General features: G+C 50.4%; 38 non-coding genes and 1 pseudogene across 38 annotated transcripts; all 39 read left to right on the top strand.

The window, feature by feature from the left end:
• The first annotated feature begins 347 nt into the window (after window positions 1-347).
• Window positions 348-466, top strand: LOC147283404 (5S ribosomal RNA). The gene has a single exon (XR_015122695.1). It is a non-coding gene; the product is annotated as a 5S ribosomal RNA (ribosomal RNA).
• A 513-nt stretch (window positions 467-979) lies between these two features.
• Window positions 980-1,098, top strand: LOC147283403 (5S ribosomal RNA). Its single transcript, XR_015122641.1, has one exon. It is a non-coding gene; the product is annotated as a 5S ribosomal RNA (ribosomal RNA).
• Window positions 1,099-1,611: 513 nt separating this feature from the next.
• Window positions 1,612-1,730, top strand: LOC147283402 (5S ribosomal RNA). The gene has a single exon (XR_015122640.1). It is a non-coding gene; the product is annotated as a 5S ribosomal RNA (ribosomal RNA).
• A 515-nt stretch (window positions 1,731-2,245) lies between these two features.
• Window positions 2,246-2,364, top strand: LOC147283401 (5S ribosomal RNA). Its single transcript, XR_015122590.1, has one exon. It is a non-coding gene; the product is annotated as a 5S ribosomal RNA (ribosomal RNA).
• Window positions 2,365-2,877: 513 nt separating this feature from the next.
• LOC147283400 (5S ribosomal RNA) lies at window positions 2,878-2,996 on the top strand. Its single transcript, XR_015122589.1, has one exon. It is a non-coding gene; the product is annotated as a 5S ribosomal RNA (ribosomal RNA).
• A 513-nt stretch (window positions 2,997-3,509) lies between these two features.
• On the top strand, window positions 3,510-3,628 carry LOC147283399 (5S ribosomal RNA). The gene has a single exon (XR_015122588.1). It is a non-coding gene; the product is annotated as a 5S ribosomal RNA (ribosomal RNA).
• Window positions 3,629-4,141: 513 nt separating this feature from the next.
• On the top strand, window positions 4,142-4,260 carry LOC147283398 (5S ribosomal RNA). Its single transcript, XR_015122587.1, has one exon. It is a non-coding gene; the product is annotated as a 5S ribosomal RNA (ribosomal RNA).
• Window positions 4,261-4,773: 513 nt separating this feature from the next.
• Window positions 4,774-4,892, top strand: LOC147283397 (5S ribosomal RNA). The gene has a single exon (XR_015122586.1). It is a non-coding gene; the product is annotated as a 5S ribosomal RNA (ribosomal RNA).
• Window positions 4,893-5,406: 514 nt separating this feature from the next.
• On the top strand, window positions 5,407-5,525 carry LOC147283396 (5S ribosomal RNA). Its single transcript, XR_015122651.1, has one exon. It is a non-coding gene; the product is annotated as a 5S ribosomal RNA (ribosomal RNA).
• Window positions 5,526-6,038: 513 nt separating this feature from the next.
• Window positions 6,039-6,157, top strand: LOC147283395 (5S ribosomal RNA). Its single transcript, XR_015122648.1, has one exon. It is a non-coding gene; the product is annotated as a 5S ribosomal RNA (ribosomal RNA).
• Window positions 6,158-6,671: 514 nt separating this feature from the next.
• On the top strand, window positions 6,672-6,790 carry LOC147283394 (5S ribosomal RNA). The gene has a single exon (XR_015122637.1). It is a non-coding gene; the product is annotated as a 5S ribosomal RNA (ribosomal RNA).
• A 513-nt stretch (window positions 6,791-7,303) lies between these two features.
• Window positions 7,304-7,422, top strand: LOC147283393 (5S ribosomal RNA). The gene has a single exon (XR_015122647.1). It is a non-coding gene; the product is annotated as a 5S ribosomal RNA (ribosomal RNA).
• Window positions 7,423-7,936: 514 nt separating this feature from the next.
• On the top strand, window positions 7,937-8,055 carry LOC147283392 (5S ribosomal RNA). Its single transcript, XR_015122671.1, has one exon. It is a non-coding gene; the product is annotated as a 5S ribosomal RNA (ribosomal RNA).
• A 513-nt stretch (window positions 8,056-8,568) lies between these two features.
• On the top strand, window positions 8,569-8,687 carry LOC147283391 (5S ribosomal RNA). The gene has a single exon (XR_015122585.1). It is a non-coding gene; the product is annotated as a 5S ribosomal RNA (ribosomal RNA).
• A 513-nt stretch (window positions 8,688-9,200) lies between these two features.
• Window positions 9,201-9,319, top strand: LOC147283390 (5S ribosomal RNA). Its single transcript, XR_015122646.1, has one exon. It is a non-coding gene; the product is annotated as a 5S ribosomal RNA (ribosomal RNA).
• A 515-nt stretch (window positions 9,320-9,834) lies between these two features.
• Window positions 9,835-9,953, top strand: LOC147283389 (5S ribosomal RNA). The gene has a single exon (XR_015122668.1). It is a non-coding gene; the product is annotated as a 5S ribosomal RNA (ribosomal RNA).
• A 513-nt stretch (window positions 9,954-10,466) lies between these two features.
• LOC147283388 (5S ribosomal RNA) lies at window positions 10,467-10,585 on the top strand. Its single transcript, XR_015122645.1, has one exon. It is a non-coding gene; the product is annotated as a 5S ribosomal RNA (ribosomal RNA).
• A 514-nt stretch (window positions 10,586-11,099) lies between these two features.
• LOC147283387 (5S ribosomal RNA) lies at window positions 11,100-11,218 on the top strand. The gene has a single exon (XR_015122670.1). It is a non-coding gene; the product is annotated as a 5S ribosomal RNA (ribosomal RNA).
• Window positions 11,219-11,731: 513 nt separating this feature from the next.
• LOC147283386 (5S ribosomal RNA) lies at window positions 11,732-11,850 on the top strand. The gene has a single exon (XR_015122644.1). It is a non-coding gene; the product is annotated as a 5S ribosomal RNA (ribosomal RNA).
• A 514-nt stretch (window positions 11,851-12,364) lies between these two features.
• Window positions 12,365-12,483, top strand: LOC147283385 (5S ribosomal RNA). Its single transcript, XR_015122584.1, has one exon. It is a non-coding gene; the product is annotated as a 5S ribosomal RNA (ribosomal RNA).
• Window positions 12,484-12,996: 513 nt separating this feature from the next.
• On the top strand, window positions 12,997-13,115 carry LOC147283384 (5S ribosomal RNA). Its single transcript, XR_015122635.1, has one exon. It is a non-coding gene; the product is annotated as a 5S ribosomal RNA (ribosomal RNA).
• Window positions 13,116-13,628: 513 nt separating this feature from the next.
• LOC147283383 (5S ribosomal RNA) lies at window positions 13,629-13,747 on the top strand. The gene has a single exon (XR_015122666.1). It is a non-coding gene; the product is annotated as a 5S ribosomal RNA (ribosomal RNA).
• Window positions 13,748-14,260: 513 nt separating this feature from the next.
• Window positions 14,261-14,379, top strand: LOC147283382 (5S ribosomal RNA). Its single transcript, XR_015122665.1, has one exon. It is a non-coding gene; the product is annotated as a 5S ribosomal RNA (ribosomal RNA).
• A 513-nt stretch (window positions 14,380-14,892) lies between these two features.
• LOC147283381 (5S ribosomal RNA) lies at window positions 14,893-15,011 on the top strand. Its single transcript, XR_015122582.1, has one exon. It is a non-coding gene; the product is annotated as a 5S ribosomal RNA (ribosomal RNA).
• Window positions 15,012-15,524: 513 nt separating this feature from the next.
• On the top strand, window positions 15,525-15,643 carry LOC147283380 (5S ribosomal RNA). Its single transcript, XR_015122669.1, has one exon. It is a non-coding gene; the product is annotated as a 5S ribosomal RNA (ribosomal RNA).
• A 513-nt stretch (window positions 15,644-16,156) lies between these two features.
• LOC147283379 (5S ribosomal RNA) lies at window positions 16,157-16,275 on the top strand. Its single transcript, XR_015122581.1, has one exon. It is a non-coding gene; the product is annotated as a 5S ribosomal RNA (ribosomal RNA).
• Window positions 16,276-16,788: 513 nt separating this feature from the next.
• Window positions 16,789-16,907, top strand: LOC147283378 (5S ribosomal RNA). The gene has a single exon (XR_015122580.1). It is a non-coding gene; the product is annotated as a 5S ribosomal RNA (ribosomal RNA).
• A 514-nt stretch (window positions 16,908-17,421) lies between these two features.
• LOC147283377 (5S ribosomal RNA) lies at window positions 17,422-17,540 on the top strand. The gene has a single exon (XR_015122579.1). It is a non-coding gene; the product is annotated as a 5S ribosomal RNA (ribosomal RNA).
• A 513-nt stretch (window positions 17,541-18,053) lies between these two features.
• LOC147283376 (5S ribosomal RNA) lies at window positions 18,054-18,168 on the top strand (annotated as a pseudogene).
• Window positions 18,169-18,681: 513 nt separating this feature from the next.
• Window positions 18,682-18,800, top strand: LOC147283375 (5S ribosomal RNA). The gene has a single exon (XR_015122650.1). It is a non-coding gene; the product is annotated as a 5S ribosomal RNA (ribosomal RNA).
• Window positions 18,801-19,314: 514 nt separating this feature from the next.
• LOC147283374 (5S ribosomal RNA) lies at window positions 19,315-19,433 on the top strand. Its single transcript, XR_015122578.1, has one exon. It is a non-coding gene; the product is annotated as a 5S ribosomal RNA (ribosomal RNA).
• A 513-nt stretch (window positions 19,434-19,946) lies between these two features.
• On the top strand, window positions 19,947-20,065 carry LOC147283373 (5S ribosomal RNA). The gene has a single exon (XR_015122639.1). It is a non-coding gene; the product is annotated as a 5S ribosomal RNA (ribosomal RNA).
• A 513-nt stretch (window positions 20,066-20,578) lies between these two features.
• LOC147283372 (5S ribosomal RNA) lies at window positions 20,579-20,697 on the top strand. Its single transcript, XR_015122577.1, has one exon. It is a non-coding gene; the product is annotated as a 5S ribosomal RNA (ribosomal RNA).
• Window positions 20,698-21,210: 513 nt separating this feature from the next.
• On the top strand, window positions 21,211-21,329 carry LOC147283371 (5S ribosomal RNA). Its single transcript, XR_015122576.1, has one exon. It is a non-coding gene; the product is annotated as a 5S ribosomal RNA (ribosomal RNA).
• Window positions 21,330-21,842: 513 nt separating this feature from the next.
• LOC147283370 (5S ribosomal RNA) lies at window positions 21,843-21,961 on the top strand. The gene has a single exon (XR_015122636.1). It is a non-coding gene; the product is annotated as a 5S ribosomal RNA (ribosomal RNA).
• Window positions 21,962-22,473: 512 nt separating this feature from the next.
• Window positions 22,474-22,592, top strand: LOC147283369 (5S ribosomal RNA). Its single transcript, XR_015122684.1, has one exon. It is a non-coding gene; the product is annotated as a 5S ribosomal RNA (ribosomal RNA).
• A 513-nt stretch (window positions 22,593-23,105) lies between these two features.
• LOC147283368 (5S ribosomal RNA) lies at window positions 23,106-23,224 on the top strand. The gene has a single exon (XR_015122693.1). It is a non-coding gene; the product is annotated as a 5S ribosomal RNA (ribosomal RNA).
• A 513-nt stretch (window positions 23,225-23,737) lies between these two features.
• Window positions 23,738-23,856, top strand: LOC147283367 (5S ribosomal RNA). The gene has a single exon (XR_015122575.1). It is a non-coding gene; the product is annotated as a 5S ribosomal RNA (ribosomal RNA).
• A 512-nt stretch (window positions 23,857-24,368) lies between these two features.
• LOC147283366 (5S ribosomal RNA) lies at window positions 24,369-24,487 on the top strand. Its single transcript, XR_015122574.1, has one exon. It is a non-coding gene; the product is annotated as a 5S ribosomal RNA (ribosomal RNA).
• Window positions 24,488-24,693: the final 206 nt, after the last annotated feature.

Genomic DNA, 24,693 nt, shown 5'->3' with positions numbered 1-24,693 from the left:
CCTATCCCTTTTGCGTTCTCGCTTCCAAGCTGTCGCGTGTTTCTCTGTTTCATCCTGGAGGCGAAGGGGTCGCGCGTAGGACGGGGTGACGGAGCCAAAGGCGGTGATGTAAGGCGGATTTCGGGAAAATAAGGCCATTTACTAGGCCGAATTAGCGTTTTAAGTGTATTTTTGAATTTTTGGGCGATTACGTAACTTTTATTTATCGCTTTAATTTTCCGGGCATCGGTCGAAGTCGCGGCGCTCCATCTTGCGCACGCGTTATTGCAGAATCGGGCCATCTATATGTTTCTCTCTCGCGGCATAGCGGAAACATTTATATATACGGTGACGACGCATGAACTTACGGGTGCGATCATACCAGCACTAATGCACCGGATCCCATCAGAACTCCGCAGTTAAGCGTGCTTGGGCGAGAGTAGTACTAGGATGGGTGACCTCCTGGGAAGTCCTCGTGTTGCACCCCTATCCTTTTTGCGTTTGTCGCCTGTTTCTTTCTTCTTCTTTTTTTCTTTCTTTCTTCCTCGAGGCGGCGGGGGTGCGATTTGGACGGGCGACGAAGCCACATGCGGTGATGATGTAAGGCGGATTTAGGGCAAATAAGGCCGTTTAGTAGGCTGAATTAGCGCACCCCTATCCCTTTTGCGTTCTCGCTTCCAAGCTGTCGCGTGTTTCTCTGTTTCATCCTGGAGGCGAAGGGGTCGCGCGTAGGACGGGGTGACGGAGCCAAAGGCGGTGATGTAAGGCGGATTTCGGGAAAATAAGGCCATTTACTAGGCCGAATTAGCGTTTTAAGTGTATTTTTGAATTTTTGGGCGATTACGTAACTTTTATTTATCGCTTTAATTTTCCGGGCATCGGTCGAAGTCGCGGCGCTCCATCTTGCGCACGCGTTATTGCAGAATCGGGCCATCTATATGTTTCTCTCTCGCGGCATAGCGGAAACATTTATATATACGGTGACGACGCATGAACTTACGGGTGCGATCATACCAGCACTAATGCACCGGATCTCATCAGAACTCCGCAGCTAAGCGTGCTTGGGCGAGAGTAGTACTAGGATGGGTGACCTCCTGGGAAGTCCTCGTGTTGCACCCCTATCCTTTTTGCGTTTGTCGCCTGTTTCTTTCTTCTTCTTTTTTTCTTTCTTTCTTCCTCGAGGCGGCGGGGGTGCGATTTGGACGGGCGACGAAGCCACATGCGGTGATGATGTAAGGCGGATTTAGGGCAAATAAGGCCGTTTAGTAGGCTGAATTAGCGCACCCCTATCCCTTTTGCGTTCTCGCTTCCAAGCTGTCGCGTGTTTCTCTGTTTCATCCTGGAGGTGAAGGGGTCGCGCGTAGGACGGGGTGACGGAGCCAAAGGCGGTGATGTAAGGCGGATTTCGGGAAAATAAGGCCATTTACTAGGCCGAATTAGCGTTTTAAGTGTATTTTTGAATTTTTGGGCGATTACGTAACTTTTATTTATCGCTTTAATTTTCCGGGCATTGGTCGAAGTCGCGGCGCTCCATCTTGCGCACGCGTTATTGCAGAATCGGGCCATCTATATGTTTCTCTCTCGCGGCATAGCGGAAACATTTATATATACGGTGACGACGCATGAACTTACGGGTGCGATCATACCAGCACTAATGCACCGGATCCCATCAGAACTCCGCAGCTAAGCGTGCTTGGGCGAGAGTAGTACTAGAATGGGTGACCTCCTGGGAAGTCCTCGTGTTGCACCCCTATCCTTTTTGCGTTTGTCGCCTGTTTCTTTCTTCTTTTTTTTTTTTCTTTCTTTCTTCCTCGAGGCGGCGGGGGTGCGATTTGGACGGGCGACGAAGCCACATGCGGTGATGATGTAAGGCGGATTTAGGGCAAATAAGGCCGTTTAGTAGGCTGAATTAGCGCACCCCTATCCCTTTTGCGTTCTCGCTTCCAAGCTGTCGCGTGTTTCTCTGTTTCATCCTGGAGGCGAAGGGGTCGCGCGTTGGACGGGGTGACGGAGCCAAAGGCGGTGATGTAAGGCGGATTTCGGGAAAATAAGGCCATTTACTAGGCCGAATTAGCGTTTTAAGTGTATTTTTGAATTTTTGGGCGATTACGTAACTTTTATTTATCGCTTTAATTTTCCGGGCATCGGTCGAAGTCGCGGCGCTCCATCTTGCGCACGCGTTATTGCAGAATCGGGCCATCTATATGTTTCTCTCTCGCGGCATAGCGGAAACATTTATATATACGGTGACGACGCATGAACTTACGGGTGCGATCATACCAGCACTAATGCACCGGATCCCATCAGAACTCCGCAGCTAAGCGTGCTTGGGCGAGAGTAGTACTAGGATGGGTGACCTCCTGGGAAGTCCTCGTGTTGCACCCCTATCCTTTTTGCGTTTGTCGCCTGTTTCTTTCTTCTTTTTTTTTTCTTTCTTTCTTCCTCGAGGCGGCGGGGGTGCGATTTGGACGGGCGACGAAGCCACATGCGGTGATGATGTAAGGCGGATTTAGGGCAAATAAGGCCGTTTAGTAGGCTGAATTAGCGCACCCCTATCCCTTTTGCGTTCTCGCTTCCAAGCTGTCGCGTGTTTCTCTGTTTCATCCTGGAGGCGAAGGGGTCGCGCGTAGGACGGGGTGACGGAGCCAAAGGCGGTGATGTAAGGCGGATTTCGGGAAAATAAGGCCATTTACTAGGCCGAATTAGCGTTTTAAGTGTATTTTTGAATTTTTGGGCGATTACGTAACTTTTATTTATCGCTTTAATTTTCCGGGCATCGGTCGAAGTCGCGGCGCTCCATCTTGCGCACGCGTTATTGCAGAATCGGGCCATCTATATGTTTCTCTCTCGCGGCATAGCGGAAACATTTATATATACGGTGACGACGCATGAACTTACGGGTGCGATCATACCAGCACTAATGCACCGGATCCCATCAGAACTCCGCAGCTAAGCGTGCTTGGGCGAGAGTAGTACTAGGATGGGTGACCTCCTGGGAAGTCCTCGTGTTGCACCCCTATCCTTTTTGCGTTTGTCGCCTGTTTCTTTCTTCTTTTTTTTTTCTTTCTTTCTTCCTCGAGGCGGCGGGGGTGCGATTTGGACGGGCGACGAAGCCACATGCGGTGATGATGTAAGGCGGATTTAGGGCAAATAAGGCCGTTTAGTAGGCTGAATTAGCGCACCCCTATCCCTTTTGCGTTCTCGCTTCCAAGCTGTCGCGTGTTTCTCTGTTTCATCCTGGAGGCGAAGGGGTCGCGCGTAGGACGGGGTGACGGAGCCAAAGGCGGTGATGTAAGGCGGATTTCGGGAAAATAAGGCCATTTACTAGGCCGAATTAGCGTTTTAAGTGTATTTTTGAATTTTTGGGCGATTACGTAACTTTTATTTATCGCTTTAATTTTCCGGGCATCGGTCGAAGTCGCGGCGCTCCATCTTGCGCACGCGTTATTGCAGAATCGGGCCATCTATATGTTTCTCTCTCGCGGCATAGCGGAAACATTTATATGTACGGTGACGACGCATGAACTTACGGGTGCGATCATACCAGCACTAATGCACCGGATCCCATCAGAACTCCGCAGCTAAGCGTGCTTGGGCGAGAGTAGTACTAGGATGGGTGACCTCCTGGGAAGTCCTCGTGTTGCACCCCTATCCTTTTTGCGTTTGTCGCCTGTTTCTTTCTTCTTTTTTTTTTCTTTCTTTCTTCCTCGAGGCGGCGGGGGTGCGATTTGGACGGGCGACGAAGCCACATGCGGTGATGATGTAAGGCGGATTTAGGGCAAATAAGGCCGTTTAGTAGGCTGAATTAGCGCACCCCTATCCCTTTTGCGTTCTCGCTTCCAAGCTGTCGCGTGTTTCTCTGTTTCATCCTGTAGGCGAAGGGGTCGCGCGTAGGACGGGGTGACGGAGCCAAAGGCGGTGATGTAAGGCGGATTTCGGGAAAATAAGGCCATTTACTAGGCCGAATTAGCGTTTTAAGTGTATTTTTGAATTTTTGGGCGATTACGTAACTTTTATTTATCGCTTTAATTTTCCGGGCATCGGTCGAAGTCGCGGCGCTCCATCTTGCGCACGCGTTATTGCAGAATCGGGCCATCTATATGTTTCTCTCTCGCGGCATAGCGGAAACATTTATATATACGGTGACGACGCATGAACTTACGGGTGCGATCATACCAGCACTAATGCACCGGATCCCATCAGAACTCCGCAGCTAAGCGTGCTTGGGCGAGAGTAGTACTAGGATGGGTGACCTCCTGGGAAGTCCTCGTGTTGCACCCCTATCCTTTTTGCGTTTGTCGCCTGTTTCTTTCTTCTTTTTTTTTTCTTTCTTTCTTCCTCGAGGCGGCGGGGGTGCGATTTGGACGGGCGACGAAGCCACATGCGGTGATGATGTAAGGCGGATTTAGGGCAAATAAGGCCGTTTAGTAGGCTGAATTAGCGCACCCCTATCCCTTTTGCGTTCTCGCTTCCAAGCTGTCGCGTGTTTCTCTGTTTCATCCTGGAGGCGAAGGGGTCGCGCGTAGGATGGGTTGACGGAGCCAAAGGCGGTGATGTAAGGCGGATTTCGGGAAAATAAGGCCATTTACTAGGCCGAATTAGCGTTTTAAGTGTATTTTTGAATTTTTGGGCGATTACGTAACTTTTATTTATCGCTTTAATTTTCCGGGCATCGGTCGAAGTCGCGGCGCTCCATCTTGCGCACGCGTTATTGCAGAATCGGGCCATCTATATGTTTCTCTCTCGCGGCATAGCGGAAACATTTATATATACGGTGACGACGCATGAACTTACGGGTGCGATCATACCAGCACTAATGCACCGGATCCCATCAGAACTCCGCAGCTAAGCGTGCTTGGGCGAGAGTAGTACTAGGATGGGTGACCTCCTGGGAAGTCCTCGTGTTGCACCCCTATCCTTTTTGCGTTTGTCGCCTGTTTCTTTCTTCTTTTTTTTTTTCTTTCTTTCTTCCTCGAGGCGGCGGGGGTGCGATTTGGACGGGCGACGAAGCCACATGCGGTGATGATGTAAGGCGGATTTAGGGCAAATAAGGCCGTTTAGTAGGCTGAATTAGCGCACCCCTATCCCTTTTGCGTTCTCGCTTCCAAGCTGTCGCGTGTTTCTCTGTTTCATCCTGGAGGCGAAGGGGTCGCGCGTAGGACGGGGTGACGGAGCCAAAGGCGGTGATGTAAGGCGGATTTCGGGAAAATAAGGCCATTTACTAGGCCGAATTAGCGTTTTAAGTGTATTTTTGAATTTTTGGGCGATTACGTAACTTTTATTTATCGCTTTAATTTTCCGGGCATCGGTCGAAGTCGCGGCGCTCCATCTTGCGCACGCGTTATTGCAGAATCGGGCCATCTATATGTTTCTCTCTCGCGGCATAGCGGAAACATTTATATATACGGTGACGACGCATGAACTTACGGGTGCGATCATACCAGCACTAATGCACCGGATCCCATCAGAACTCTGCAGTTAAGCGTGCTTGGGCGAGAGTAGTACTAGGATGGGTGACCTCCTGGGAAGTCCTCGTGTTGCACCCCTATCCTTTTTGCGTTTGTCGCCTGTTTCTTTCTTCTTCTTTTTTTCTTTCTTTCTTCCCCGAGGCGGCGGGGGTGCGATTTGGACGGGCGACGAAGCCACATGCGGTGATGATGTTAGGCGAATTTAGGGCAAATAAGGCCGTTTAGTAGGCTGAATTAGCGCACCCCTATCCCTTTTGCGTTCTCGCTTCCAAGCTGTCGCGTGTTTCTCTGTTTCATCCTGGAGGCGAAGGGGTCGCGCGTAGGACGGGGTGACGGAGCCAAAGGCGGTGATGTAAGGCGGATTTCGGGAAAATAAGGCCATTTACTAGGCCGAATTAGCGTTTTAAGTGTATTTTTGAATTTTTGGGCGATTACGTAACTTTTATTTATCGCTTTAATTTTCCGGGCATCGGTCGAAGTCGCGGCGCTCCATCTTGCGCACGCGTTATTGCAGAATCGGGCCATCTATATGTTTCTCTCTCGCGGCATAGCGGAAACATTTATATATACGGTGACGACGCATGAACTTACGGGTGCGATCATACCAGCACTAATGCACCGGATCCCATCAGAACTCCGCAGCTAAGCGTGCTTGGGCGAGAGTAGTACTAGGATGGGTGACCTACTGGGAAGTCCTCGTGTTGCACCCCTATCCTTTTTGCGTTTGTCGCCTGTTTCTTTCTTCTTCTTTTTTTTCTTTCTTTCTTCCTCGAGGCGGCGGGGGTGCGATTTGGACGGGCGACGAAGCCACATGCGGTGATGATGTAAGGCGGATTTAGGGCAAATAAGGCCGTTTAGTAGGCTGAATTAGCGCACCCCTATCCCTTTTGCGTTCTCGCTTCCAAGCTGTCGCGTGTTTCTCTGTTTCATCCTGGAGGCGAAGGGGTCGCGCGTAGGACGGGGTGACGGAGCCAAAGGCGGTGATGTAAGGCGGATTTCGGGAAAATAAGGCCATTTACTAGGCCGAATTAGCGTTTTAAGTGTATTTTTGAATTTTTGGGCGATTACGTAACTTTTATTTATCGCTTTAATTTTCCGGGCATCGGTCGAAGTCGCGGCGCTCCATCTTGCGCACGCGTTATTGCAGAATCGGGCCATCTATATGTTTCTCTCTCGCGGCATAGCGGAAACATTTATATATACGGTGACGACGCATGAACTTACGGGTGCGATCATACCAGCACTAATGCACCGGATCCCATCAGAACTCCGTAGTTAAGCGTGCTTGGGCGAGAGTAGTACTAGGATGGGTGACCTCCTGGGAAGGCCTCGTGTTGCACCCCTATCCTTTTTGCGTTTGTCGCCTGTTTCTTTCTTCTTCTTTTTTTCTTTCTTTCTTCCTCGAGGCGGCGGGGGTGCGATTTGGACGGGCGACGAAGCCACATGCGGTGATGATGTAAGGCGAATTTAGGGCAAATAAGGCCGTTTAGTAGGCTGAATTAGCGCACCCCTATCCCTTTTGCGTTCTCGCTTCCAAGCTGTCGCGTGTTTCTCTGTTTCATCCTGGAGGCGAAGGGGTCGCGCGTAGGACGGGGTGACGGAGCCAAAGGCGGTGATGTAAGGCGGATTTCGGGAAAATAAGGCCATTTACTAGGCCGAATTAGCGTTTTAAGTGTATTTTTGAATTTTTGGGCGATTACGTAACTTTTATTTATCGCTTTAATTTTCCGGGCATCGGTCGAAGTCGCGGCGCTCCATCTTGCGCACGCGTTATTGCAGAATCGGGCCATCTATATGTTTCTCTCTCGCGGCATAGCGGAAACATTTATATATACGGTGACGACGCATGAACTTACGGGTGCGATCATACCAGCACTAATGCACCGGATCCCATCAGAACTCCGCAGCTAAGCGTGCTTGGGCGAGAGTAGTACTAGGATGGGTGACCTACTGGGAAGTCCTCGTGTTGCACCCCTATCCTTTTTGCGTTTGTCGCCTGTTTCTTTCTTCTTCTTTTTTTTCTTTCTTTCTTCCTCGAGGCGGCGGGGGTGCGATTTGGACGGGCGACGAAGCCACATGCGGTGATGATGTAAGGCGGATTTAGGGCAAATAAGGCCGTTTAGTAGGCTGAATTAGCGCACCCCTATCCCTTTTGCGTTCTCGCTTCCAAGCTGTCGCGTGTTTCTCTGTTTCATCCTGGAGGCGAAGGGGTCGCGCGTAGGACGGGGTGACGGAGCCAAAGGCGGTGATGTAAGGCGGATTTCGGGAAAATAAGGCCATTTACTAGGCCGAATTAGCGTTTTAAGTGTATTTTTGAATTTTTGGGCGATTACGTAACTTTTATTTATCGCTTTAATTTTCCGGGCATCGGTCGAAGTCGCGGCGCTCCATCTTGCGCACTCGTTATTGCAGAATCGGGCCATCTATATGTTTCTCTCTCGCGGCATAGCGGAAACATTTATATATACGGTGACGACGCATGAACTTACGGGTGCGATCATACCAGCACTAATGCACCGGATCCCATCAGAACTCCGCAGCTAAGCGTGCTTGGGCGAGAGTAGTACTAGGATGGGTGACCTCCTGGGAAGTCCTCGTGATGCACCCCTATCCTTTTTGCGTTTGTCGCCTGTTTCTTTCTTCTTTTTTTTTTCTTTCTTTCTTCCTCGAGGCGGCGGGGGTGCGATTTGGACGGGCGACGAAGCCACATGCGGTGATGATGTAAGGCGGATTTAGGGCAAATAAGGCCGTTTAGTAGGCTGAATTAGCGCACCCCTATCCCTTTTGCGTTCTCGCTTCCAAGCTGTCGCGTGTTTCTCTGTTTCATCCTGGAGGCGAAGGGGTCGCGCGTAGGACGGGGTGACGGAGCCAAAGGCGGTGATGTAAGGCGGATTTCGGGAAAATAAGGCCATTTACTAGGCCGAATTAGCGTTTTAAGTGTATTTTTGAATTTTTGGGCGATTACGTAACTTTTATTTATCGCTTTAATTTTCCGGGCATCGGTCGAAGTCGCGGCGCTCCATCTTGCGCACGCGTTATTGCAGAATCGGGCCATCTATATGTTTCTCTCTCGCGGCATAGCGGAAACATTTATATATACGGTGACGACGCATGAACTTACGGGTGCGATCATACCAGCACTAATGCACCGGATCCCATCAGAACTCCGCAGCTAAGCGTGCTTGGGCGAGAGTAGTACTAGGATGGGTGACCTCCTGGGAAGTCCTCGTGTTGCACCCCTATCCTTTTTGCGTTTGTCGCCTGTTTCTTTCTTCTTTTTTTTTTCTTTCTTTCTTCCTCGAGGCGGCGGGGGTGCGATTTGGACGGGCGACGAAGCCACATGCGGTGATGATGTAAGGCGGATTTAGGGCAAATATGGCCGTTTAGTAGGCTGAATTAGCGCACCCCTATCCCTTTTGCGTTCTCGCTTCCAAGCTGTCGCGTGTTTCTCTGTTTCATCCTGGAGGCGAAGGGGTCGCGCGTAGGACGGGGTGACGGAGCCAAAGGCGGTGATGTAAGGCGGATTTCGGGAAAATAAGGCCATTTACTAGGCCGAATTAGCGTTTTAAGTGTATTTTTGAATTTTTGGGCGATTACGTAACTTTTATTTATCGCTTTAATTTTCCGGGCATCGGTCGAAGTCGCGGCGCTCCATCTTGCGCACGCGTTATTGCAGAATCGGGCCATCTATATGTTTCTCTCTCGCGGCATAGCGGAAACATTTATATATACGGTGACGACGCATGAACTTACGGGTGCGATCATACCAGCACTAATGCACCGGATCCCATCAGAACTCCGCAGCTAAGCGTGCTTGGGCGAGAGTAGTACTAGGATGGGTGACCTACTGGGAAGTCCTCGTGTTGCACCCCTATCCTTTTTGCGTTTGTCGCCTGTTTCTTTCTTCTTCTTTTTTTTCTTTCTTTCTTCCTCGAGGCGGCGGGGGTGCGATTTGGACGGGCGACGAAGCCACATGCGGTGATGATGTAAGGCGGATTTAGGGCAAATAAGGCCGTTTAGTAGGCTGAATTAGCGCACCCCTATCCCTTTTGCGTTCTCGCTTCCAAGCTGTCGCGTGTTTCTCTGTTTCATCCTGGAGGCGAAGGGGGTCGCGCGTAGGACGGGGTGACGGAGCCAAAGGCGGTGATGTAAGGCGGATTTCGGGAAAATAAGGCCATTTACTAGGCCGAATTAGCGTTTTAAGTGTATTTTTGAATTTTTGGGCGATTACGTAACTTTTATTTATCGCTTTAATTTTCCGGGCATCGGTCGAAGTCGCGGCGCTCCATCTTGCGCACGCGTTATTGCAGAATCGGGCCATCTATATGTTTCTCTCCCGCGGCATAGCGGAAACATTTATATATACGGTGACGACGCATGAACTTACGGGTGCGATCATACCAGCACTAATGCACCGGATCCCATCAGAACTCCGCAATTAAGCGTGCTTGGGCGAGAGTAGTACTAGGATGGGTGACCTCCTGGGAAGTCCTCGTGTTGCACCCCTATCCTTTTTGCATTTGTCGCCTGTTTCTTTCTTCTTCTTTTTTTCTTTCTTTCTTCCTCGAGGCGGCGGGGGTGCGATTTGGACGGGCGACGAAGCCACATGCGGTGATGATGTAAGGCGAATTTAGGGCAAATAAGGCCGTTTAGTAGGCTGAATTAGCGCACCCCTATCCCTTTTGCGTTCTCGCTTCCAAGCTGTCGCGTGTTTCTCTGTTTCATCCCGGAGGCGAAGGGGTCGCGCGTAGGACGGGGTGACGGAGCCAAAGGCGGTGATGTAAGGCGGATTTCGGGAAAATAAGGCCATTTACTAGGCCGAATTAGCGTTTTAAGTGTATTTTTGAATTTTTGGGCGATTACGTAACTTTTATTTATCGCTTTAATTTTCCGGGCATCGGTCGAAGTCGCGGCGCTCCATCTTGCGCACGCGTTATTGCAGAATCGGGCCATCTATATGTTTCTCTCTCGCGGCATAGCGGAAACATTTATATATACGGTGATGACGCATGAACTTACGGGTGCGATCATACCAGCACTAATGCACCGGATCCCATCAGAACTCCGCAGCTAAGCGTGCTTGGGCGAGAGTAGTACTAGGATGGGTGACCTACTGGGAAGTCCTCGTGTTGCACCCCTATCCTTTTTGCGTTTGTCGCCTGTTTCTTTCTTCTTTTTTTTTTTCTTTCTTTCTTCCTCGAGGCTGCGGGGGTGCGATTTGGACGGGCGACGAAGCCACATGCGGTGATGATGTAAGGCGGATTTAGGGCAAATAAGGCCGTTTAGTAGGCTGAATTAGCGCACCCCTATCCCTTTTGCGTTCTCGCTTCCAAGCTGTCGCGTGTTTCTCTGTTTCATCCTGGAGGCGAAGGGGTCGCGCGTAGGACGGGGTGACGGAGCCAAAGGCGGTGATGTAAGGCGGATTTCGGGAAAATAAGGCCATTTACTAGGCCGAATTAGCGTTTTAAGTGTATTTTTGAATTTTTGGGCGATTACGTAACTTTTATTTATCGCTTTAATTTTCCGGGCATCGGTCGAAGTCGCGGCGCTCCATCTTGCGCACGCGTTATTGCAGAATCGGGCCATCTATATGTTTCTCTCTCGCGGCATAGCGGAAACATTTATATATACGGTGACGACGCATGAACTTACGGGTGCGATCATACCAGCACTAATGCACCGGATCCCATCAGAACTCCGCAGCTAAGCGTGCTTGGGCGAGAGTAGTACTAGGATGGGTGACCTCCTGGGAAGTCCTCGTGATGCACCCCTATCCTTTTTGCGTTTGTCGCCTGTTTCTTTCTTCTTTTTTTTTTCTTTCTTTCTTCCTCGAGGCGGCGGGGGTGCGATTTGGACGGGCGACGAAGCCACATGCGGTGATGATGTAAGGCGGATTTAGGGCAAATAAGGCCGTTTAGTAGGCTGAATTAGCGCACCCCTATCCCTTTTGCGTTCTCGCTTCCAAGCTGTCGCGTGTTTCTCTGTTTCATCCTGGAGGCGAAGGGGTCGCGCGTAGGACGGGGTGACGGAGCCAAAGGCGGTGATGTAAGGCGGATTTCGGGAAAATAAGGCCATTTACTAGGCCGAATTAGCGTTTTAAGTGTATTTTTGAATTTTTGGGCGATTACGTAACTTTTATTTATCGCTTTAATTTTCCGGGCTTCGGTCGAAGTCGCGGCGCTCCATCTTGCGCACGCGTTATTGCAGAATCGGGCCATCTATATGTTTCTCTCTCGCGGCATAGCGGAAACATTTATATATACGGTGACGACGCATGAACTTACGGGTGCGATCATACCAGCACTAATGCACCGGATCCCATCAGAACTCCGCAGCTAAGCGTGCTTGGGCGAGAGTAGTACTAGGATGGGTGACCTACTGGGAAGTCCTCGTGTTGCACCCCTATCCTTTTTGCGTTTGTCGCCTGTTTCTTTCTTCTTTTTTTTTTTCTTTCTTTCTTCCTCGAGGCGGCGGGGGTGCGATTTGGACGGGCGACGAAGCCACATGCGGTGATGATGTAAGGCGGATTTAGGGCAAATAAGGCCGTTTAGTAGGCTGAATTAGCGCACCCCTATCCCTTTTGCGTTCTCGCTTCCAAGCTGTCGCGTGTTTCTCTGTTTCATCCTGGAGGCGAAGGGGTCGCGCGTAGGACGGGGTGACGGAGCCAAAGGCGGTGATGTAAGGCGGATTTTGGGAAAATAAGGCCATTTACTAGGCCGAATTAGCGTTTTAAGTGTATTTTTGAATTTTTGGGCGATTACGTAACTTTTATTTATCGCTTTAATTTTCCGGGCATCGGTCGAAGTCGCGGCGCTCCATCTTGCGCACGCGTTATTGCAGAATCGGGCCATCTATATGTTTCTCTCTCGCGGCATAGCGGAAACATTTATATATACGGTGACGACGCATGAACTTACGGGTGCGATCATACCAGCACTAATGCACCGGATCCCATCAGAACTCCGCAGCTAAGCGTGCTTGGGCGAGAGTAGTACTAGGATGGGTGACCTCCTGGGAAGTCCTCGTGTTGCACCCCTATCCTTTTTGCGTTTGTCGCCTGTTTCTTTCTTCTTCTGTTTTTCTTTCTTTCTTCCTCGAGGCGGCGGGGGTGCGATTTGGACGGGCGACGAAGCCACATGCGGTGATGATGTAAGGCGGATTTAGGGCAAATAAGGCCGTTTAGTAGGCTGAATTAGCGCACCCCTATCCCTTTTGCGTTCTCGCTTCCAAGCTGTCGCGTGTTTCTCTGTTTCATCCTGGAGGCGAAGGGGTCGCGCGTAGGTCGGGGTGACGGAGCCAAAGGCGGTGATGTAAGGCGGATTTCGGGAAAATAAGGCCATTTACTAGGCCGAATTAGCGTTTTAAGTGTATTTTTGAATTTTTGGGCGATTACGTAACTTTTATTTATCGCTTTAATTTTCCGGGCATCGGTCGAAGTCGCGGCGCTCCATCTTGCGCACGCGTTATTGCAGAATCGGGCCATCTATATGTTTCTCTCTCGCGGCATAGCGGAAACATTTATATATACGGTGACGACGCATGAACTTACGGGTGCGATCATACCAGCACTAATGCACCGGATCCCATCAGAACTCCGCAGCTAAGCGTGCTTGGGCGAGAGTAGTACTAGGATGGGTGACCTCCTGGGAAGTCCTCGTGTTGCACTCCTATCCTTTTTGCGTTTGTCGCCTGTTTCTTTCTTCTTTTTTTTTTCTTTCTTTCTTCCTCGAGGCGGCGGGGGTGCGATTTGGAAGGGCGACGAAGCCACATGCGGTGATGATGTAAGGCGGATTTAGGGCAAATAAGGCCGTTTAGTAGGCTGAATTAGCGCACCCCTATCCCTTTTGCGTTCTCGCTTCCAAGCTGTCGCGTGTTTCTCTGTTTCATCCTGGAGGCGAAGGGGTCGCGCGTAGGACGGGGTGACGGAGCCAAAGGCGGTGATGTAAGGCGGATTTCGGGAAAATAAGGCCATTTACTAGGCCGAATTAGCGTTTTAAGTGTATTTTTGAATTTTTGGGCGATTACGTAACTTTTATTTATCGCTTTAATTTTCCGGGCATCGGTCGAAGTCGCGGCGCTCCATCTTGCGCACGCGTTATTGCAGAATCGGGCCATCTATATGTTTCTCTCTCGCGGCATAGCGGAAACATTTATATATACGGTGACGACGCATGAACTTACGGGTGCGATCATACCAGCACTAATGCACCGGATCCCATCAGAACTCCGCAGCTAAGCGTGCTTGGGCGAGAGTAGTACTAGGATGGGTGACCTCCTGGGAAGTCCTCGTGTTGCAGCCCTATCCTTTTTGCGTTTGTCGCCTGTTTCTTTCTTCTTGTTTTTTTCTTTCTTTCTTCCTCGAGGCGGCGGGGGTGCGATTTGGACGGGCGACGAAGCCACATGCGGTGATGATGTAAGGCGGATTTAGGGCAAATAAGGCCGTTTAGTAGGCTGAATTAGCGCACCCCTATCCCTTTTGCGTTCTCGCTTCCAAGCTGTCGCGTGTTTCTCTGTTTCATCCTGGAGGCGAAGGGGTCGCGCGTAGGACGGGGTGACGGAGCCAAAGGCGGTGATGTAAGGCGGATTTCGGGAAAATAAGGCCATTTACTAGGCCGAATTAGCGTTTTAAGTGTATTTTTGAATTTTTGGGCGATTACGTAACTTTTATTTATCGCTTTAATTTTCCGGGCATCGGTCGAAGTCGCGGCGCTCCATCTTGCGCACGCGTTATTGCAGAATCGGGCCATCTATATGTTTCTCTCTCGCGGCATAGCGGAAACATTTATATATACGGTGACGACGCATGAACTTACGGGTGCGATCATACCAGCACTAATGCACCGGATCCCATCAGAACTCCGCAGCTAAGCGTGCTTGGGCGAGAGTAGTACTAGGATGGGTGACCTCCTGGGAAGTCCTCGTGTTGCAGCCCTATCCTTTTTGCGTTTGTCGCCTGTTTCTTTCTTCTTGTTTTTTTCTTTCTTTCTTCCTCGAGGCGGCGGGGGTGCGATTTGGACGGGCGACGAAGCCACATGCGGTGATGATGTAAGGCGGATTTAGGGCAAATAAGGCCGTTTAGTAGGCTGAATTAGCGCACCCCTATCCCTTTTGCGTTCTCGCTTCCAAGCTGTCGCGTGTTTCTCTGTTTCATCCTGGAGGCGAAGGGGTCGCGCGTAGGACGGGGTGACGGAGCCAAAGGCGGTGATGTAAGGCGGATTTCGGGAAAATAAGGCCATTTACTAGGCCGAATTAGCGTTTTAAGTGTATTTTTGAATTTTTGGGCGATTACGTAACTTTTATTTATCGCTTTAATTTTCCGGGCATCGGTCGAAGTCGCAGCGCTCCATCTTGCGCACGCGTTATTGCAGAATCGGGCCATCTATATGTTTCTCTCTCGCGGCATAGCGGAAACATTTATATATACGGTGACGACGAATGAACTTACGGGTGCGATCATACCAGCACTAATGCACCGGATCCCATCAGAACTCCGCAGCTAAGCGTGCTTGGGCGAGAGTAGTACTAGGATGGGTGACCTCCTGGGAAGTCCTCGTGTTGCACCCCTATCCTTTTTGCGTTTGTCGCCTGTTTCTTTCTTCTTCTTTTTTTCTTTCTTTCTTCCTCGAGGCGGCGGGGGTGCGATTTGGACGGGCGACGAAGCCACATGCGGTGATGATGTAAGGCGGATTTAGGGCAAATAAGGCCGTTTAGTAGGCTGAATTAGCGCACCCCTATCCCTTTTGCGTTCTCGCTTCCAAGCTGTCGCGTGTTTCTCTGTTTCATCCTGGAGGCGAAGGGGTCGCGCGTAGGACGGGGTGACGGAGCCAAAGGCGGTGATGTAAGGCGGATTTCGGGAAAATAAGGCCATTTACTAGGCCGAATTAGCGTTTTAAGTGTATTTTTGAATTTTTGGGCGATTACGTAACTTTTATTTATCGCTTTAATTTTCCGGGCATCGGTCGAAGTCGCGGCGCTCCATCTTGCGCACGCGTTATTGCAGAATCGGGCCATCTATATGTTTCTCTCTCGCGGCATAGCGGAAACATTTATATATACGGTGACGACGCATGAACTTACGGGTGCGATCATACCAGCACTAATGCACCGGATCCCATCAGAACTCCGCAGCTAAGCGTGCTTGGGCGAGAGTAGTACTAGGATGGGTGACCTCCTGGGAAGTCCTCGTGATGCACCCCTATCCTTTTTGCGTTTGTCGCCTGTTTCTTTCTTCTTCTTTTTTTCTTTCTTTCTTCCTCGAGGCGGCGGGGGTGCGATTTGGACGGGCGACGAAGCCACATGCGGTGATGATGTAAGGCGGATTTAGGGCAAATAAGGCCGTTTAGTAGGCTGAATTAGCGCACCCCTATCCCTTTTGCGTTCTCGCTTCCAAGCTGTCGCGTGTTTCTCTGTTTCATCCTGGAGGCGAAGGGGTCGCGCGTAGGACGGGGTGACGGAGCCAAAGGCGGTGATGTAAGGCGGATTTCGGGAAAATAAGGCCATTTACTAGGCCGAATTAGCGTTTTAAGTGTATTTTTGAATTTTTGGGCGATTACGTAACTTTTATTTATCGCTTTAATTTTCCGGGCATCGGTCGAAGTCGCGGCGCTCCATCTTGCGCACGCGTTATTGCAGAATCGGGCCATCTATATGTTTCTCTCTCGCGGCATAGCGGAAACATTTATATATACGGTGACGACGCATGAACTTACGGGTGCGATCATACCAGCACTAATGCACCGGATCCCATCAGAACTCCGCAGCTAAGCGTGCTTGGGCGAGAGTAGTACTAGGATGGGTGACCTCCTGGGAAGTCCTCGTGTTGCACCCCTATCCTTTTTGCGTTTGTCGCCTGTTTCTTTCTTCTTTTTTTTTTCTTTCTTTCTTCCTCGAGGCGGCGGGGGTGCGATTTGGACGGGCGACGAAGCCACATGCGGTGATGATGTAAGGCGGATTTAGGGCAAATAAGGCCGTTTAGTAGGCTGAATTAGCGCACCCCTATCCCTTTTGCGTTCTCGCTTCCAAGCTGTCGCGTGTTTCTCTGTTTCATCCTGGAGGCGAAGGGGTCGCGCGTAGGACGGGGTGACGGAGCCAAAGGCGGTGATGTAAGGCGGATTTCGGGAAAATAAGGCCATTTACTAGGCCGAATTAGCGTTTTAAGTGTATTTTTGAATTTTTGGGCGATTACGTAACTTTTATTTATCGCTTTAATTTTCCGGGCATCGGTCGAAGTCGCGGCGCTCCATCTTGCGCACGCGTTATTGCAGAATCGGGCCATCTATATGTTTCTCTCTCGCGGCATAGCGGAAACATTTATATATACGGTGACGACGCATGAACTTACGGGTGCGATCATACCAGCACTAATGCACCGGATCCCATCAGAACTCCGCAGCTAAGCGTGCTTGGGCGAGAGTAGTACTAGGATGGGTGACCTCCTGGGAAGTCCTCGTGTTGCACCCCTATCCTTTTTGCGTTTGTCGCCTGTTTCTTTCTTCTTTTTTTTTTTCTTTCTTTCTTCCTCGAGGCGGCGGGGGTGCGATTTGGACGGGCGACGAAGCCACATGCGGTGATGATGTAAGGCGGATTTAGGGCAAATAAGGCCGTTTAGTAGGCTGAATTAGCGCACCCCTATCCCTTTTGCGTTCTCGCTTCCAAGCTGTCGCGTGTTTCTCTGTTTCATCCTGGAGGCGAAGGGGTCGCGCGTAGGACGGGGTGACGGAGCCAAAGGCGGTGATGTAAGGCGGATTTCGGGAAAATAAGGCCATTTACTAGGCCGAATTAGCGTTTTAAGTGTATTTTTGAATTTTTGGGCGATCACGTAACTTTTATTTATCGCTTTAATTTTCCGGGCATCGGTCGAAGTCGCGGCGCTCCATCTTGCGCACGCGTTATTGCAGAATCGGGCCATCTATATGTTTCTCTCTCGCGGCATAGCGGAAACATTTATATATACGGTGACGACGCATGAACTTACGGGTGCGATCATACCAGCACTAATGCACCGGATCCCATCAGAACTCCGCAGCTAAGCGTGCTTGGGCGAGAGTAGTACTAGGATGGGTGACCTCCTGGGAAGTCCTCGTGTTGCACCCCTATCCTTTTTGCGTTTGTCGCCTGTTTCTTTCTTCATTTTTTTTTCTTTCTTTCTTCCTCGAGGCGGCGGGGGTGCGATTTGGACGGGCGACGAAGCCACATGCGGTGATGATGTAAGGCGGATTTAGGGCAAATAAGGCCGTTTAGTAGGCTGAATTAGCGCACCCCTATCCCTTTTGCGTTCTCGCTTCCAAGCTGTCGCGTGTTTCTCTGTTTCATCCTGGAGGCGAAGGGGTCGCGCGTAGGACGGGGTGACGGAGCCAAAGGCGGTGATGTAAGGCGGATTTTGGGAAAATAAGGCCATTTACTAGGCCGAATTAGCGTTTTAAGTGTATTTTTGAATTTTTGGGCGATTACGTAACTTTTATTTATCGCTTTAATTTTCCGGGCATCGGTCGAAGTCGCGGCGCTCCATCTTGCGCACGCGTTATTGCAGAATCGGGCCATCTATATGTTTCTCTCTCGCGGCATAGCGGAAACATTTATATATACGGTGACGACGCATGAACTTACGGGTGCGATCATACCAGCACTAATGCACCGGATCCCATCAGAACTCCGCAGCTAAGCGTGGGCGAGAGTAGTACTAGGATGGGTGACCTCCTGGGAAGTCCTCGTGTTGCACCCCTATCCTTTTTGCGTTTGTCGCCTGTTTCTTTCTTCTTTTTTTTTTCTTTCTTTCTTCCTCGAGGCGGCGGGGGTGCGATTTGGACGGGCGACGAAGCCACATGCGGTGATGATGTAAGGCGGATTTAGGGCAAATAAGGCCGTTTAGTAGGCTGAATTAGCGCACCCCTATCCCTTTTGCGTTCTCGCTTCCAAGCTGTCGCGTGTTTCTCTGTTTCATCCTGGAGGCGAAGGGGTCGCGCGTAGGACAGGGTGACGGAGCCAAAGGCGGTGATGTAAGGCGGATTTCGGGATAATAAGGCCATTTACTAGGCCGAATTAGCGTTTTAAGTGTATTTTTGAATTTTTGGGCGATTACGTAACTTTTATTTATCGCTTTAATTTTCCGGGCATCGGTCGAAGTCGCGGCGCTCCATCTTGCGCACGCGTTATTGCAGAATCGGGCCATCTATATGTTTCTCTCTCGCGGCATAGCGGAAACATTTATATATACGGTGACGACGCATGAACTTACGGGTGCGATCATACCAGCACTAATGCACCGGATCCCATCAGAACTCCGCAGCTAAGCGTGTTTGGGCGAGAGTAGTACTAGGATGGGTGACCTCCTGGGAAGTCCTCGTGTTGCACCCCTATCCTTTTTGCGTTTGTCGCCTGTTTCTTTCTTCTTTTTTTTTTTCTTTCTTTCTTCCTCGAGGCGGCGGGGGTGCGATTTGGACGGGCGACGAAGCCACATGCGGTGATGATGTAAGGCGGATTTAGGGCAAATAAGGCCGTTTAGTAGGCTGAATTAGCGCACCCCTATCCCTTTTGCGTTCTCGCTTCCAAGCTGTCGCGTGTTTCTCTGTTTCATCCTGGAGGCGAAGGGGTCGCGCGTAGGACGGGGTGACGGAGCCAAAGGCGGTGATGTAAGGCGGATTTTGGGAAAATAAGGCCATTTACTAGGCCGAATTAGCGTTTTAAGTGTATTTTTGAATTTTTGGGCGATTACGTAACTTTTATTTATCGCTTTAATTTTCCGGGCATCGGTCGAAGTCGCGGCGCTCCATCTTGCGCACGCGTTATTGCAGAATCGGGCCATCTATATGTTTCTCTCTCGCGGCATAGCGGAAACATTTATATATACGGTGACGACGCATGAACTTACGGGTGCGATCATACCAGCACTAATGCACCGGATCCCATCAGAACTCCGCAGCTAAGCGTGCTTGGGCGAGAGTAGTACTAGGATGGGTGACCTCCTGGGAAGTCCTCGTGTTGCACCCCTATCCTTTTTGCGTTTGTCGCCTGTTTCTTTCTTCTTCTTTTTTTGTTTCTTTCTTCCTCGAGGCGGCGGGGGTGCGATTTGGACGGGCGACGAAGCCACATGCGGTGATGATGTAAGGCGGATTTAGGGCAAATAAGGCCGTTTAGTAGGCTGAATTAGCGCACCCCTATCCCTTTTGCGTTCTCGCTTCCAAGCTGTCGCGTGTTTCTCTGTTTCATCCTGGAGGCGAAGGGGTCGCGCGTAGGACGGGGTGACGGAGCCAAAGGCGGTGATGTAAGGCGGATTTCGGGAAAATAAGGCCATTTACTAGGCCGAATTAGCGTTTTAAGTGTATTTTTGAATTTTTGGGCGATTACGTAACTTTTATTTATCGCTTTAATTTTCCGGGCATCGGTCGAAGTCGCGGCGCTCCATCTTGCGCACGCGTTATTGCAGAATCGGGCCATCTATATGTTTCTCTCTCGCGGCATAGCGGAAACATTTATATATACGGTGACGACGCATGAACTTACGGGTGCGATCATACCAGCACTAATGCACCGGATCCCGTCAGAACTCCGCAGCTAAGCGTGCTTGGGCGAGAGTAGTACTTGGATGGGTGACCTCCTGGGAAGTCCTCGTGTTGCACCCCTATCCTTTTTGCGTTTGTCGCCTGTTTCTTTCTTCTTCTTTTTTTCTTTCTTTCTTCCTCGAGGCGGCGGGGGTGCGATTTGGACGGGCGACGAAGCCACATGCGGTGATGATGTAAGTCGGATTTAGGGCAAATAAGGCCGTTTAGTAGGCTGAATTAACGCACCCCTATCCCTTTTGCGTTCTCGCTTCCAAGCTGTCGCGTGTTTCTCTGTTTCATCCTGGAGGCGAAGGGGTCGCGCGTAGGACGGGGTGACGGAGCAAAAGGCGGTGATGTAAGGCGGATTTCGGGAAAATAAGGCCATTTACTAGGCCGAATTAGCGTTTTAAGTGTATTTTTGAATTTTTGGGCGATTACGTAACTTTTATTTATCGCTTTAATTTTCCGGGCATCGGTCGAAGTCGCGGCGCTCCATCTTGCGCACGCGTTATTGATAAATCGGGCCATCTATATGTTTCTCTCTCGCGGCATAGCGGAAACATTTATATATACGGTGACTACGCATGAACTTACGGGTGCGATCATACCAGCACTAATGCACCGGATCCCATCAGAACTCCGCAGCTAAGCGTGCTTGGGCGAGAGTAGTACTAGGATGGGTGACCTCCTGGGAAGTCCTCGTGTTGCACCCCTATCCTTTTTGCGTTTGTCGCCTGTTTCTTTCTTCTTTTTTTTTTCTTTCTTTCTTCCTCGAGGCGGCGGGGGTGCGATTTGGACGGGCGACGAAGCCACATGCGGTGATGATGTAAGGCGGATTTAGGGCAAATAAGGCCGTTTAGTAGGCTGAATTAGCGCACCCCTATCCCTTTTGCGTTCTCGCTTCCAAGCTGTCGCGTGTTTCTCTGTTTCATCCTGGAGGCGAAGGGGTCGCGCGTAGGACGGAGTGACGGAGCCAAAGGCGGTGATGTAAGGCGGATTTCGGGAAAATAAGGCCATTTACTAGGCCGAATTAGCGTTTTAAGTGTATTTTTGAATTTTTGGGCGATTACGTAACTTTTATTTATCGCTTTAATTTTCCGGGCATCGGTCGAAGTCGCGGCGCTCCATCTTGCGCACGCGTTATTGCAGAATCGGGCCATCTATATGTTTCTCTCTCGCGGCATAGCGGAAACATTTATATATACGGTGACGACGCATGAACTTACGGGTGCGATCATACCAGCACTAATGCACCGGATCCCATCAGAACTCCGCAGCTAAGCGTGCTTGGGCGAGAGTAGTACTAGGATGGGTGACCTCCTGGGAAGTCCTCGTGTTGCACCCCTATCCTTTTTGCGTTTGTCGCCTGTTTCTTTCTTCTTTTTTTTTTCTTTCTTTCTTCCTCGAGGCGGCGGGGGTGCGATTTGGACGGGCGACGAAGCCACATGCGGTGATGATGTAAGGCGGATTTAGGGCAAATAAGGCCGTTTAGTAGGCTGAATTAGCGCACCCCTATCCCTTTTGCGTTCTCGCTTCCAAGCTGTCGCGTGTTTCTCTGTTTCATCCTGGAGGCGAAGGGGTCGCGCGTAGGACGGGGTGACGGAGCCAAAGGCGGTGATGTAAGGCGGATTTCGGGAAAATAAGGCCATTTACTAGGCCGAATTAGCGTTTTAAGTGTATTTTTGAATTTTTGGGCGATTACGTAACTTTTATTTATCGCTTTAATTTTCCGGGCATCGGTCGAAGTCGCGGCGCTCCATCTTGCGCACGCGTTATTGCAGAATCGGGCCATCTATATGTTTCTCTCTCGCGGCATAGCGGAAACATTTATATATACGGTGACGACGCATGAACTTACGGGTGCGATCATACCAGCACTAATGCACCGGATCCCATCAGAACTCCGCAGCTAAGCGTGCTTGGGCGAGAGTAGTACTAGGATGGGTGACCTTCTGGGAAGTCCTCGTGTTGCACCCCTATCCTTTTTGCGTTTGTCGCCTGTTTCTTTCTTCTTTTTTTTTTCTTTCTTTCTTCCTCGAGGCGGCGGGGGTGCGATTTGGACGGGCGACGAAGCCACATGCGGTGATGATGTAAGGCGGATTTAGGGCAAATAAGGCCGTTTAGTAGGCTGAATTAGCGCACCCCTATCCCTTTTGCGTTCTCGCTTCCAAGCTGTCGCGTGTTTCTCTGTTTCATCCTGGAGGCGAAGGGGTCGCGCGTAGGACGGGGTGACGGAGCCAAAGGCGGTGATGTAAGGCGGATTTCGGGAAATAAGGCCATTTACTAGGCCGAATTAGCGTTTTAAGTGTATTTTTGAATTTTTGGGCGATTACGTAACTTTTATTTATCGCTTTAATTTTCCGGGCATCGGTCGAAGTCGCGGCGCTCCATCTTGCGCACGCGTTATTGCAGAATCGGGCCATCTATATGTTTCTCTCTCGCGGCATAGCGGAAACATTTATATATACGGTGACGACGCATGAACTTACGGGTGCGAACATACCAGCACTAATGCACCGGATCCCATCAGAACTCCGCAGTTAAGCGTGCTTGGGCGAGAGTAGTATTAGGATGGGTGACCTCCTGGGAAGTCCTCGTGTTGCACCCCTATCCTTTTTGCGTTTGTCGCCTGTTTCTTTCTTCTTCTTTTTTTCTTTCTTTCTTCCTCGAGGCGGCGGGGGTGCGATTTGGACGGGCGACGAAGCCACATGCGGTGATGATGTAAGGCGGATTTAGGGCAAATAAGGCCGTTTAGTAGGCTGAATTAGCGCACCCCTATCCCTTTTGCGTTCTCGCTTCCAAGCTGTCGCGTGTTTCTCTGTTTCATCCTGGAGGCGAAGGGGTCGCGCGTAGGACGGGGTGACGGAGCCAAAGGCGGTGATGTAAGGCGGATTTCGGGAAAATAAGGCCATTTACTAGGCCGAATTAGCGTTTTAAGTGTATTTTTGAATTTTTGGGCGATTACGTAACTTTTATTTATCGCTTTAATTTTCCGGGCATCGGTCGAAGTCGCGGCGCTCCATCTTGCGCACGCGTTATTGCAGAATCGGGCCATCTATATGTTTCTCTCTCGCGGCATAGCGGAAACATTTATATATACGGTGACGACGCATGAACTTACGGGTGCGATCATACCAGCACTAATGCACCGGATCCCATCAGAACTCCGCAGTTAAGCGTGCTTGGGCGAGAGTAGTACTAGGATGGGTGACCTCCTGGGAAGTCCTCGTGTTGCACCCCTATCCTTTTTGCGTTTGTCGCCTGTTTCTTTCTTCTTTTTTTTTTCTTTCTTTCTTCCTCGAGGCGGCGGGGGTGCGATTTGGACGGGCGACGAAGCCACATGCGGTGATGATGTAAGGCGGATTTAGGGCAAATAAGGCCGTTTAGTAGGCTGAATTAGCGCACCCCTATCCCTTTTGCGTTCTCGCTTCCAAGCTGTCGCGTGTTTCTCTGTTTCATCCTGGAGGCGAAGGGGTCGCGCGTAGGACGGGGTGACGGAGCCAAAGGCGGTGATGTAAGGCGGATTTCGGGAAAATAAGGCCATTTACTAGGCCGAATTAGCGTTTTAAGTGTATTTTTGAATTTTTGGGCGATTACGTAACTTTTATTTATCGCTTTAATTTTTCGGGCATCGGTCGAAGTCGCGGCGCTCCATCTTGCGCACGCGTTATTGCAGAATCGGGCCATCTATATGTTTCTCTCTCGCGGCATAGCTGAAACATTTATATATACGGTGACGACGCATGAACTTACGGGTGCGATCATACCAGCACTAATGCACCGGATCCCATCAGAACTCCGCAGCTAAGCGTGCTTGGGCGAGAGTAGTACTAGGATGGGTGACCTCCTGGGAAGTCCTCGTGTTGCACCCCAATCCTTTTTGCGTTTGTCGCCTGTTTCTTTCTTCTTTTTTTTTCTTTCTTTCTTCCTCGAGGCGGCGGGGGTGCGATTTGGACGGGCGACGAAGCCACATGCGGTGATGATGTAAGGCGGATTTAGGGCAAATAAGGCCGTTTAGTAGGCTGAATTAGCGCACCCCTATCCCTTTTGCGTTCTCGCTTCCAAGCTGTCGCGTGTTTCTCTGTTTCATCCTGGAGGCGAAGGGGTCGCGCGTAGGACGGGGTGACGGAGCCAAAGGCGGTGATGTAAGGCGGATTTCGGGAAAATAAGGCCATTTACTAGGCCGAATTAGCGTTTTAAGTGTATTTTTGAATTTTTGGGCGATTACGTAACTTTTATTTATCGCTTTAATTTTCCGGGCATCGGTCGAAGTCGCGGCGCTCCATCTTGCGCACGCGTTATTGCAGAATCGGGCCATCTATATGTTTCTCTCTCGCGGCATAGCGGAAACATTTATATATACGGTGACGACGCATGAACTTACGGGTGCGATCATACCAGCACTAATGCACCGGATCCCATCAGAACTCCGCAGCTAAGCGTGCTTGGGCGAGAGTAGTACTAGGATGGGTGACCTCCTGGGAAGTCCTCGTGTTGCACCCCTATCCTTTTTGCGTTTGTCGCCTGTTTCTTTCTTCTTCTTTTTTTCTTTCTTTCTTCCTCGAGGCGGCGGGGGTGCGATTTGGACGAGCGACGAAGCCACATGCGGTGATGATGTAAGGCGGATTTAGGGCAAATAAGGCCGTTTAGTAGGCTGAATTAGCGCACCCCTATCCCTTTTGCGTTCTCGCTTCCAAGCTGTCGCGTGT

Source organism: Dryas octopetala, chromosome 5 (genome assembly GCF_963921425.1).
Source record: "Dryas octopetala chromosome 5, drDryOcto1.1, whole genome shotgun sequence".
In the NCBI taxonomy this organism is placed as follows: Eukaryota; Viridiplantae; Streptophyta; class Magnoliopsida; order Rosales; family Rosaceae; genus Dryas; species Dryas octopetala.
This window is presented reverse-complemented; position numbering and strand designations above follow the sequence as displayed.